The sequence below is a fragment of the Jaculus jaculus genome, chromosome 11, assembly GCF_020740685.1.
Source record: "Jaculus jaculus isolate mJacJac1 chromosome 11, mJacJac1.mat.Y.cur, whole genome shotgun sequence".
NCBI lineage: Eukaryota > Metazoa > Chordata > Mammalia > Rodentia > Dipodidae > Jaculus > Jaculus jaculus.
This window is the reverse complement of record NC_059112.1, coordinates 106,833,799-106,847,097: the sequence shown is the minus strand read 5'-3', so window position 1 is coordinate 106,847,097 and position 13,299 is coordinate 106,833,799. Positions and strand designations below refer to the sequence as shown.

Sequence of the window (13,299 nt, the reverse complement as noted above, 5' to 3'; positions counted from 1 at the left end):
GTATATAATTTTTTTCTTTTGGATTAGCCATGATATTTCAAAATGGGCATTATGTTCTGGAGTACAAGAGCAGTGACAGCAAAGAAACTCTCTTGGCTGTTTATTGTGTTGTCTCCCGCCCCCATCCAAGGCACATCAATTATTACCTTTTCTTAATGATGTGCTATTATGCATCTCGTGAAATTGTAAGCACAACTCAAAGTAATGCCCTTTTCTAAAAATCAACAGCTTTTTTTTCATTTTTTAAATTTTTTCTCCCTTCCGCCAGGGTAAATAAGCTTCGGATTTCTACGTTTATTTGATGAATAAAATAGAAACTTGCATTGGTATTAATCATATCTATCTCTCCTGTCTTAAGCAGAGCTGTTTCTGCTGTTCCTTTTTTTCTTTCCTTGCTATTGATCCTTTGTTTATTGTAACAAAAGCTACTAAGCTGAGAGAACTGCCTTCAAATATTTTGCTTTTATCCCATGGCTGCTCAACCTCACTTCTCTTTTGCTTGCAACTCTAAGCGCTGGAATGATCGTCACCCAGTAGGTTCATTGCACACCTCACACTGTGCGCTGACCTGACCTGCAGACAGAAGAAAACCCCAGTGCCTCAGCTCGTCACGATTCCTCTCAATGGCTTGGGCAGGAAACAGAATTTTGCCCCAAATATAAATTCCTCTGACACTAAATATAATTTGAAAATTACACAGACTTTCTTCTTTGCCTGAAACCTTGAAAATCCAATACTGAACTCTCTTTCCAGGACATTAATTTTGATATTAAAATCTGCATCTCACATGCAAATAAATCACTGCATCAAAATCTGGTTTAGTAAGATTGAGGAAGTTTCTGCAAATCCAGGAAATAACGGAGTGTGCGATAATGTATGACCTCTGCTGTATTTCCAGCCTATAGATTCACCAGTTACTGCAAGCACAGCATATCCCCTGAATGATGGAGACAACTGCCATGCATGGCTCCTGGTATGCACTAGGAGGTGAGATGCCATCTCTTGCATAACGGTGGTTGCTGACGGATTTTTTTTGTTTGTTTGTTTTTAATTTTGATCTGCTCACTGTAATTAAGAACTTGATGACTTAGAAGAGCTCAAACAGGGCTTGGGGATGTGGCCCAGAAGTTAAAGCGCTGGCCTTATAAGACTGAGAATCTAATTTCAGATTGCCAGAACCCACATAAAAGCCAGGTGCTGCGGCAGACATAACCCCAGCAGGACGAGGCAGGAGGAGCGTGGTGAATCCAGGCGAACCTCCTGGAAGTGTCTCCTCAATGGTTTCACTTTTAGAAGGGTGTATATCTTATTCCTAGGAGTGAGGGTCTTTAGGAATGAAGGTCTTTACAGTCTGAACCTGCCACCTAGCCTGGCAAACAGATCAGCAAACAACCAGAGACCCCCCTCCCCCTCCCGCAAATAAGGAGGAAGTTCCATTGGCTGATGATGAAAGTTGTCCTCTGACTGCCGCATGTGCACTGGGCCCATGCACACCTTCAGCTGTATACATGAACACTCACACACACGTATGTACACACACCAAAAAGGAACTCCTACCAGATGCATGCTGTAGTACTTACTTACTTTTGGATTAGATTATTTCACTGAGCATGATGTCTTCAAGGTGAACCCATATTGTATCATGTGGTAGGATTCACTTAGGAGGGCGTAATACGCCCTTGTATATGAATACTGTCTTTGCTTCATCCCTGCATTCACTAGTGGACATCTAGACATTTTCACCTCTTGCCCACTGTGACTAATGCTTAGAGAACAGAGAACATGGGTGTGCATGGCAACTGTATGTTTCCAGATTCCCCAGGAGATTCTTATGTGCAGGCGGGACAAAGAGCCATCCATCTAAGGTAGTGTAAAGACCATCACTCCTGGAAATAAGATTTATATCCTTCCTAAGGTGCAACCATTGAGATGCTTAGCAATAGCAAACATTTAATTCCATGTGTTCTGATATTCACAGGACTAGAAATCACAAACCAAGGTCCCCCAAACAAGCTGAGAGGCTCATGTGCACAAAACTACCAATCACAGGCACAAGGGATCCTTGGCCTCCCAGGAAAAACAGACTCTGCCCTGCCTACACACACACACACACACACACACACACACACACACACTTGCACACCCACATGCATACATGCACACGCATGCACACACACACACATAAAATCTGTGTTCAGAGTCAAATGACTGGGTCCATACCCCGGCCCCAACCATGCGTGAACCCTGCCAGTTCTAGCATGACTCTCCGCTGCTTTACAATGACGATTATAAAACCTGTCTGAGCAGAAGCAATAGAGATAAAGTGGCTAGATAGGACTTAAGACAGAAGTAGACACCATCCCAGCAGAAGCTATTTTTCTTACAATAAAAAAGGACAATTTGAAGTCATAAAGTTCTACCTTTTAATATACCCATCTGATTGTAATAAGAAAATCGATCACTTCCCTTTATATGCAATGTGTCTTCCCTATATAGGACTAATCTAATCCTCAAACTGAAGACCACAATTTCTATCCCCTTATCTCCTTATGACCTGTTTTTGATAGAAGCCTAGCATTATCTGTTGGATTATTAATGAGATGAGAATACTGGTGTTATTCTTGGTGCTTACTCTAATATTCTTCCACTTGAGTAAAATGCATTGACAAAATTTTAGCGCAATATTCAAAGCCCCCCAAAAATGTTCTTTAGGCATATACTTATGCAAGAATGCCTATTTTCACGTTTAAAAGGAAATCATAACCTTAAAATTACCAAGACAGTGGACACTGGAAATGTCATTGACTGCAAAGACCTACATCTCTACCATAGAAACTAAATATCCTTACCCAAGCAGATTATAGGTGGGCACATTGGCTGACATGAATTCTGTCCTTCAGAGCATACTTATCAAGCACCGACTCTGAGTCAGGCACTGGGACATTGCTAAGAGTCACATAACACTGCTGGCTTTCAGAAGCTCATGAATATGCAAGAGGATGAAGATCACACTATAGCACTGTTATGCCCAGAGAACTGCCGGAGCCTGGTAGGAAGGCCCTGAACTAATTCTACTAGCTTCAAAATAAGGGATCTTCAACCGTAAGGAACATTGGACAAGGACACAAGGGAAAAAGTGGGCAGAGACAAAGGCAAAAGGGCTAGTTATGGAAGTAGGGAGAGCCTCCCAGTGCAAGAAGTAGAAAGAAAGTTTGAGTACACCTGTCTTCTCAATACCCATCCACAGCTTATTCATTCACCCACTATTCATCCACACACTTACTCAGACATCCAACTACCCACTCATCTATCCATCAGTCCACACATCCATCTACACTTTCTCCTACACCCATCTACCCAACCATCTTTCCCTCTGCCCATCCATGTTTTCATCCATCTGTCCATTCGTCTATCCACCCTACACGTCACCCATCCATCCATCCATCAATCCTCTCAAAATGTCTCATTACACCCATCCATACCAACATCTGTAGGTCAACTCATCCATCTATCTATCCATCCATCCATCCACCCACCCACTCACCAATACATCTATCACAATGTCCACCCATTCATTCATTCTTTTTCAAGATCAATATTACTTTTCAGCTAGGATCTAGCTCCTGGATATCCATAAGGACAATATATGTGCCATTGGGACACTCCTAGACTTGTGAAGTTTGATATTTCTGACACATTCCTACAAGGCCTTCCTGATCTTCATAACATCCCCCACTCACATAAACATAAGCAGATTATAACTTTCCAATCTTCCCTCCTCAAAAGCAGAGCAGATATAACATATTCCATCAGTAAATCAAGAATCTAAAGACCTGCCCTTCAATTTGAACTTTATTCCAACTGCACCTACCACAGCTCTCTAAGGGTTCTGTTCTCAGATTTTGTAATCTGGTCTCTACCCACTGAACCACAAACTGAAATAATTTTCAATTGTGAAAGTATACCAATAGTTCAAACAGACTGACTCCTCCCTCTCATGACCCACGCCTAGCCAATGAAAGTAACTTTATGATCTGGCAAATATGATGACCCAGATGTAGGGCTAACCACCCACTATGATTCAATCAAAACAATATCAAAAATAAAAATACATGGAGTGGTTAAGAACTTGAACTCTGTAGCCAGATTTATTTTTTATTTTTATTTATTTATTTTTTTAAATGGAAAGAAGCCAGGTGTGGTGGTGCACACCTTTTTTTTTTTTTAATTTTTATTTATTTATTTGAGAGCGACAGACACAGAGAGAAAGACAGATAGAGGGAGAGAGAGAGAGAATGGGCGCGCCAGGGCTTCCAGCCTCTGCAAACGAACTCCAGATGCGTGCGCCCCCTTGTGCATCTGGCTAACGTGGGACCTGGGGAACCGAGCCTCGAACCGGCGTCCTTAGGCTTCACAGGCAAGCGCTTAACAGCTATGCCATCTCTCCAGCCCGTGTAGCCAGATTTATGTGACTACAGTCTTGCTAATAACTCATAATCATTAGGCCAGACTCACCACACAAAACACTTCACCACCCTCACACTACACCTATTAATGCCTTTTGTCATAGGACTACTGATATCTTCTCAGGAAGTCTTAATATATAACTAATTTGCTCTGGAAAAAGGAATAGGGCAGAAATGACTCAAATGGCCTTCAATACTTCTCTCTTTCTGTTTACAAGGACTAAACTTCACCTGTCCCCACTGTGAGAACAAAGCTGTCTTCTGAGGGTATCTAAGAGACATTTAGCATAGAACTGAGACTTCTTGGTCAAGGTCACCTGGAGGACTCCCAGCCCCACCTGAAATAACATTTATAGACTCAACAACATAAGAATCAACAAATGCTTACTCCCAGAAGATGCTATTTCCCAGGCTAGCTTACTACACAGCAATAACTCACTGACACAGCCACGCTGTACCTAAGCTTCACCATATTAAGATGGAGCTGATGGAGATCATACAGATATATTCATATTTCAAGATATTTAGACATTAATACTGTTTTATAGGATCATTGTAAGGATTGACAGAAATAATGGATTAATATATTGTAAAGGGCTTAGAACAATGTCTGGCACTAAGTGTATGCAATTATTCTTTGAAAGGAAAACTTGGAGGATTTGTTTTGCTTTGTTTGGGGTTGGAATGTCAAGGAAGGAGGTGCTTCTATATGTTCTGAGCTTGGACTACCCATTCGGAGAACATAACCCTGGGGCTGCAGTTTTACTTGAGACCCTCCCCCCATCCTGGACTAGCCTGCCAGAGGATGATGTCAGCAGAAAAGAGCTGAGCCAAGAAACAGATTCCAGCCAAGCATCTGAGCAGCAGGAGCCTGCCTCATCCTGGTTCTTACAGTCCTTTAAGCAATAAATTTCCCCTTCCAAGCATAACTTAGGGGGAATTCTGTCTCCTGTAGCCCAAAGTGCCTTGACTAGAATGCTGCTTGACAAGATTCTTACACTGATGCAAACCACTTTTGCTTGGAGCCAGGACATCCTCAGGAAGTTGGATCAGAATCCATCCTCCATGGAGCCACAGAGATAAATGTGGAAAATAAGAACCTATTCCCAAAGAAGGCCTCACCCAAAGTCCAATGAAAAACCCTCATCCATCCCCTACTTCTGTACTTATTGCAAAAATCACGTCACCATGAGCTTTCACTCCACTCATTCCTAACTGGACCCTTACCGACCCACCCCAACCCATCTGTCAATCAACTGATCCATACATCCATACATACATGCACTCATTCATCTGATTGTCCACCTTTCTGTATATCCAACCTTCCTTTCTGCTGTCTACTCATCTGTCTGTTCATTCATACCTCCTTCTGTTCATCCATCCTTCTAATTGCCCACTCATTTTCCTTCAAGATGCAATCAATATTTCTTTTTCAGATAGGAGCTGTGTTAGCTCCCGGTTATTCAAAAATACTGCACATAACTTCATTAGGATACTCCCAGACATGTGAAGTTTGATATTTCTTCTCTTTTCCTTCAAAGCCCCTCTTTCTAATTACCATGCCATCTCCCCCACTCGGAATCAATGAACTCATTGCACTCACTTACACATGTGTGCATATGGAGACACCACACACACACACGCACACACACACACACACACACAATCTCCCTGAAGACCAGGAAGTAAATCCTTGTCATCGCAACCTGCTCTGTTTATGCTTTAGTAATAGACTCATTTCTCCATTCCTTTGTAGTATCTGTAAGATAGGAGTGATAAGGGCACATGATTGTAGAGGATGTAATTAGAATCAAATCAGATATTATCTGTAAATACTTATAACCAGCCCTGGCATATCAGAAACACTTGATTAGCCACTCTTAATATTATAGTTGTATTACAGTTATTTTCAAAATATCCTCTCTGTTGTCAGTACACAAGTGCAGTATTAGTGAACCATGAAGAGTACCTTGTGTTACTGATAACACCATGAATAAATAAAAAGTTGAATAAACTGAATAATGATTTTATGGAAAACGTGCAATGTCCCACACAGGTTGACATATTTGAATGCTTCATCCCCAGATGTCCATCCTGTTTGGGAATGTTGTAGAACGTTTATGAGGTAGAGCCTTGCTGAAGGAAGCAGGTTACAGTGGAAGGGGCTTGAGGTTTCATGACTCAGTCCTGTTTCCTGTTTACTCTTTCGGCTTCATGACTATGACTGCCGTGTGAACAGCTCTGCTTCTGCCACCATGCCTCCTCTGCATGGGTGGATTGTATCCCTCCAACTGTAAGCCAGATCAAACCCTGTTCTGTCTTTAAGTTGCTTCCGGCCAGGTACTTGTTCACAGCAACAAGAAAGTCACTAATGCAGAAGTCATCCGAAACTGGCTTAGTGAGACTTCTTTTCTCAGATGGTGTTGTCTAGCCCTGGGGTTGGGACAGTGTCACCATGTATGACTACAGGATCCGATCCCCTCCGCCAATGTAGTTTAGACAGGAAAGGTCCAGCAAGGGTCTATCAGATTCTCTCTTCCAGGAAATCACAATTAAAATAAGAGGACAAACTTTATATTCATTTGAGGCAGAGATGGTCATGCATGAAAAACATCTCACAGAAAAACTTGAGTTGAAATTGGAAGCACATAATTCATTACTGCTGTCTCTCATTTTCCACAGCAGAGTTAGAAATTCATCCCCTAAGTCCTAGTGAAAATATAGGGTAGAGAGAAGTCTCAGAACGACCCATGACTTGGCAAATAAGCATTCAAAATGTTCTATAGGATAGGATGCCGGGTGTAGTGGTGCACAACTTTAATCCCAGCACTCAGGAGGCAGAGGTAGGAGAATCACCATGAGTTCAAGGTCACCCTGAGACTAATTTAAGGCCAGCCTGAGCTAGAGTGAGACCCTACCTCAGAACTCCCCCCTCAAAATAATGTTCTATGGGAACAAAGCTGTTTGTACCAGGGAACTGTTCAGCACCAATAGATTGTGAATATTTAACAGAAAACCAGACTTATTTTAAACAGGGTTTCTTGTGTTAAAACATCTGGTGCCAGTGATGGGCATTTCACACTTGCTGAGCAAAAATATGCCTGGTACTATTAATTATCTACTTGTATTATATTACTTTATACTCAGGCCCTTGGAGAAAGATGGCATTCCTGTGCCCATTACATAGATAAGAACATTGAGGTTTACAGCAATTAAACACCTCATCCAAAATCCTGTTCCTTACAACTGGTGGAGGTGGGATTTGAACTCAGGCACTCTGACCTCTCACCATACACAATTTAAAACGGTATGTCAGTATGACCCCCTATTCCCATAGAAAGAAATCATCTCATATTGCCATCTTTGGTTTTCTTTAAACACCCCATATTCTATAGAGAGCTTCCTTTACTCCAAAGCCAATGTCGCTCCTCGGGAGCTGTTCCTCCTGCTCATAGTGTGCTGCCAGTGCCAAGTCAGTGAGGAGTGCAGCTCTAAGCTTCCAGTCCTGCAAACTGAGCTAATGGCTCTGCTTCTTCCTGGGCTTGGATTTTAATTAGCTCGTAAGTCTGTCACTGGCTGGTGAAATATTTATTTCTCAGAAATACACTTTAGTAATTTATGAATCAGAATCACCCAGAAGAAATGGTGTAGGGACTATCCTACATTGGCTGGCACTTTCTACCAGAAGCACGACCCCGCCTCCGACCCCCTGACATCCAGTAGGCTTCCTGTGATGCATCTAGGGTCATGTTTGCTCGTTTGTTTGTTTGTACGAATTGTTTTCGTGTTAACATTTGGAGATATGACGGTAAAGAACTTGGGTACCATGTGCAACCTAGTTGAAGAAGGCATTAGAAACCCTTAAAATGCTTACAAATTACTTTTATATGGAAGGAAAGGGGGAAGGTAGAAGAGAGTGAGGGAAGAATACAGCATGATAACTTTATGGAAGACATAATCAGTACATATTTCAAATTACAGATACTATAGTGCAACATCTGTATTCAAATTGCAGCTGTTTAAATTTGAGTTATTGATATTCAAAGTACAAATACCTAATAACATCTCTTGTTTATAAGTCAATGAAAGACATTCCTCACACTAGATAAAGCATAAACCAGTAGCCATTTCAGAGGGTCATGTGCATAAATGTACATCATTTCATCTGTCCTCTGACTAATCATTCTTAGATATTGACATAGACAGTGAACGTGTATGCAAAGGCCTGGGTAGAAGAATATTTACTGATGTGTCATTGGCTAAAACATATTTGACTCATCTTTCCCCCTGCTTTTTGGTTTCTCTTGAAGGCAGTGTTATGACATACTTAGAACATAACCTGGAAGGAAGGAGTGATTACCTCTTATTCCCATGCAAACCCCACAATAGCCTCCTTAGCATTCTTACATTACAAATCAATAAATACAGAACAGTATAGTTCATAAATAATCAATAATCTATAGCCACAAATTATCACTAAAATATAAGTATGAAAACAGCCTCCAGAATATATGGGCTCTGTATCACCAATCATGAATCAGAAATACTTAAAAGTGGGTCTGTAGTGTAAAAGTACAGAGTTTCTACTTGTCATTATTCCCTGGACATTATAATATGACAATGTTTCCCTTGTGTTGGATACTATAATTATTGTGGAGATTTAAGAATATTGACGGATACGTCACTTATCTGCAAATACTGAACCAATCTTTAACCAGAGCCTTGAGTTTCCTTGGATTCTGGGGTTTGCAAAAGAAACCATTGCCCACAGAAAGCACTTGACTTTGAAAGACTCATCTTTAGGTTTGCTTGCTTTTCTATTTTTAATTTCTTTTATGCTTTACTTTTTATTTTATTTGATTTGTTTCTTTTCTTATCATGTTTTATGACATAGAATTATATTATTGATTTACAAACTTATTTCCTAACGTGGTGGTATGAATGAAAAGACCCTCACAGACTCATATGTTTTGAATACTTGGTGCCAAGTTTGGAGAATTTGTGGGACTTTGGGGAGTTACAGCCTTGCTGGAAAATTGCTGGGGGTGAGCATTGGGGTCATATAGCCCATCTCCCGGCCAGTATTAGACTATTGGCTTCCTGCTGCTGCTATGTGACCATTGAGCCAGCTTCCTGCTCAGCCACGCTTCCTCTGCCATGATGAAACCTCCCCTCGAAACTGCAAGCTGAAATAAACCCTTCCTTCCCTCAAGCTGCTTCTGATTATGTGGTTTATTCTAGAAATGGAAAGGTAACTGCACCATCTAATATCAGCATTTTCTTTAAACACTAGGCTAGCTTCTACTCATTTTTTGTGTATTTTATTTTTACTTTTTTAAAAAAGGTGATTTCCCTGGACACTTCCCTTTTTTACTATGGATTACATAAACCTTGCAGTTTAGTTGATAAGGTTTTTTTTTTTTTTAAGTTCTTTTTAAAGGATAGACTATTTATTCATTTACAAGCAGAAAGAGTGAAGAGAGGGGGGAGAGAGAGAGAAAATGGGAGCACCAAGGCCTCTAGCCACTGCAAATGAACTCTGGATGAATGTGCCACTTTGTGCATCTGCCTTTATGTGGGCAATGAAGAATTGAACCCGGTTGTTAGGCCCTTGCACCTTAACTACTGAACAATCTCCTCAGCCCTGATTGTTAAGTGTTTTTAGATGTTCTGTTACTCTATTAAATGTCATGTGTTAGGGAGAAACTTGGTACATCTTTAATTCTTTTGCAGTTGTCCAGGTTAGTTTACATTTCAGAGTAGGGCTAATCCTGGTCACTATCCATTACTAGCTTTAGCAGAAACTGGAGTCTCTGTGGGATGGACTGGATTAGACAGTTCAGTGTCTTTACTATTGGATGATGGTGTCTTTCAGCTCTTCTAGATAGAGGACATATGCAGATGTGCATTTCTTCATTTGACTTTCCCAGCTCTGCCAATTCTGACTGTCTTTTGAAACTCTACAGTTTGGTGCATATATATTCTGTGCATATATGTTTTGTACTCTTGGCAAGCTGATCATCCTTTCTAATGGAATGTGTCTCTCTACATCTTTGGTAAGCTTATTTTCTCTGAAAGGGATTTTTAAATGATATTCATTAGAAAAGACTGGATGGATATTACCCTAAACATGCTCTATCTTAATGCAAAATGGGATTCCCCTATGGGCACTAATTAATTTATCATTTTCTTTTTGATACTATGTCTCATACTGTAGCCAAGACTGTCTTATAACCCACTACATCGCTTAGGCTGGCCTCAAACTCATAGCAATACTCCTGCCTCAATGTCCCCAAACTGTGCTGGGCTTACAGGCATCAACCAACACACTGGACAAAAACTGCGTTGTTGCTTTTTTGTTTGAGATAAGGTTTTTCTATATGGCTCTGGCTGGACTGTAACTCTCTGTGTAGCTCAAGCTGGCATCAAATGTGTGGCAATCTTCCTGCCTAAGCATTTCGAATACAGGCACCAGCTGCTATGTCCAGCCCCCATGGGTTTATTTAATTGCCAGTTTACTTGCCCTATCAGACACAACAATCCAGTTTCTTGTAGTGTATTTATGCTGTTTCTTCCTCCAAGCCCAACATTATGTTCCTGTAGTATTAGGTGCTCAATGGTCTACTGAGTCCTTAAATTACTTCATTTTGTGGTGGTGTGATGGTAGCTAATTAATAACATTTATACACACACATACATGGTGCTATATATAAAAGTTTACTTCCTTCTGTGTCAAGTGCATGGATGAGGTCCTTGGGTATGATGAATGCCCCACGTTCTAACTCTTGAGTTACGTCCATAAACAACCTCAGATGTAAAGCAATCATTGCAACATTTGACGGGATTACAGAGTACCTACTTGTGTAGGTAGTAGGTTTTACTCATTTACAGGATGTCCCACCTGAGAATGGTAACCTTAATTTCCTGCTCATTAATTGAAACACATCCCTATAACTTTATAATAAATTTAATCATGTCTGAGATTGGTGAGTGACATTGATTTATAATGTGTCACTATGCCCTACATTTGTATAATATTCATATAGTTTAATTAAAAATAAAAATTTGAAGGGCTGGGGAGATGGCTTATCAGTTAAAGCACTTGCCAGCAAAGCCAAAGGATCCTGGTTTGACTCTCCAGGAACCAAGTAAGTCAGATGCACAAGAGGGCGCATGCATTTGGAGTTTGTTTGCAGTGGCTGGAGGCCCTGGTGAGCCCATTCTCTCTCTCTCTCTCTCTCTCTCTCTCTCTCTCTCTCTCTCTCTCTCAAATAAAGAAAATATATTTTAAAATAAAACAAGATAAAAATTTGTTAAAGTGGAACAAAGTTGGTCAATGCATTTGCTACAAAACCTAAAATCCTAAGTGTGATTTATACGATCCAGCGTGCTCTGAACTCTTCCTGTTTGGCCTTCCATCACTTGCTGCCCTGCCTTGTTTTCTTCAACCACGCTGAACGCCTTGCAGAACTCTGCAGACACATCCGTGGTTTCAGCCTCTGTCAACTGTAATGTTTAGCAAACTGTCCTCTCCTTTGTCTTCACTTGATTGACCTCTTTCTTGATTGACAGACTTCAGCTTAGTTTCTTTCCCAGAAAGCCTGCCCTGCCTGATTCTCTCACTGAGTCACACAACTCCTTTCCCTAGCTCATATTGCACAATATTCAAATCATCTGTTGACAACTCCCAGGTAGTGCTCAAGTGGTCTACGCCCCGTGTGTCATGATGCACCTCTGTCTAGCTCCAAATCAAAAGGGTAGCCAGTGACCATCAGCCACATGTATGAGCGGCAGTCCCAGAGTCCTCTCTTCTTTTCACCCAAACTGTGAACACAGTTTTGCTTAATGAACCCCTAATGGTAACCCTGCTGGCATTCCATCAAGTCCCACGGATTGAATTTTCCAACCCTGCAGCCCTTGGCTGGTGTGGATGGTTTTATTTTCCTTTTCCAAATGGTTCTGTTTTAAGCCTTAATAGATTCGTTGAATGGAAATGTACAGTAAGGTGCAGCAGGCACAACTCCTAAGCCTGACTATTTATTGTCTATTTATTTGCCTGTGAAGTGAGGATTCATTCCAATAAATTTGGATGACACTTATTTATTGCAATAAGTGCTTAAATGCTTTGAGAGGAGAGGTTTGGAAGAGTACAGGTGCTGGTGCATGTGGCTTGGAGAAACCAATCCCACCAGGAGCCAGAGTATGAATATCTTTGCCTCCAAAGCTCTGTGGTTAACTCTCCTGAGTTGCTCATGAAAGCCAGGCTCTCTCCCTTCTCCCTCGCCTTTCCTCAGAAGCAGATCAGCAGCAGGGATAGCAAAAGTTTGCCTGCCTGTCTCTCTGGATTTCTTCTCTGCCTGGATGTTCAGGAAGGTAGAAATCATTACCTAAAAGTGCTGACAACAATAGGGCAAAAACGTGGACCGATGGTGCATCATATGGAAAAGGCAGCTTTGGAGATCATTGCTGTTGCCCGTGCCTCATTTTCTGTGAGAGTTTACACTGATTCATTGATCATCCATCTGACAGGACCTGGAATGACCTAGGAAGCAAACCTCTGAGCCTGCATTTCACGGGCTATCATAAAATATTTTATTTATTTATTTATTTAAGAAGAACTAAATGGGTGTCGGGGGGGGGGAGAAAACAATCTCTAGACACATTCACCACTTTGTGCATCCGGGTACTAGGAAATCAAACATTTGTCCCAGGCACCTTAACCACTGAGCAATCTCTTCTGATTGGCTGCCTTAAGTTAATTGAGATGGGAAGAGCCACCTTAACTATAGGCAGCACCATTAGTGGCTTAGAGTCCTAGACCGAATAAAAAGGA

General features: G+C 41.2%; 1 protein-coding gene across 22 annotated transcripts in view; it reads right to left on the bottom strand.

Annotated features, from left to right (window-relative positions):
* The window catches only part of Rbfox1 (RNA binding fox-1 homolog 1), a 1,978,359-nt gene that overhangs the window by 541,373 nt on the left and 1,423,687 nt on the right, over window positions 1-13,299 (bottom strand). The window lies entirely within an intron of this gene.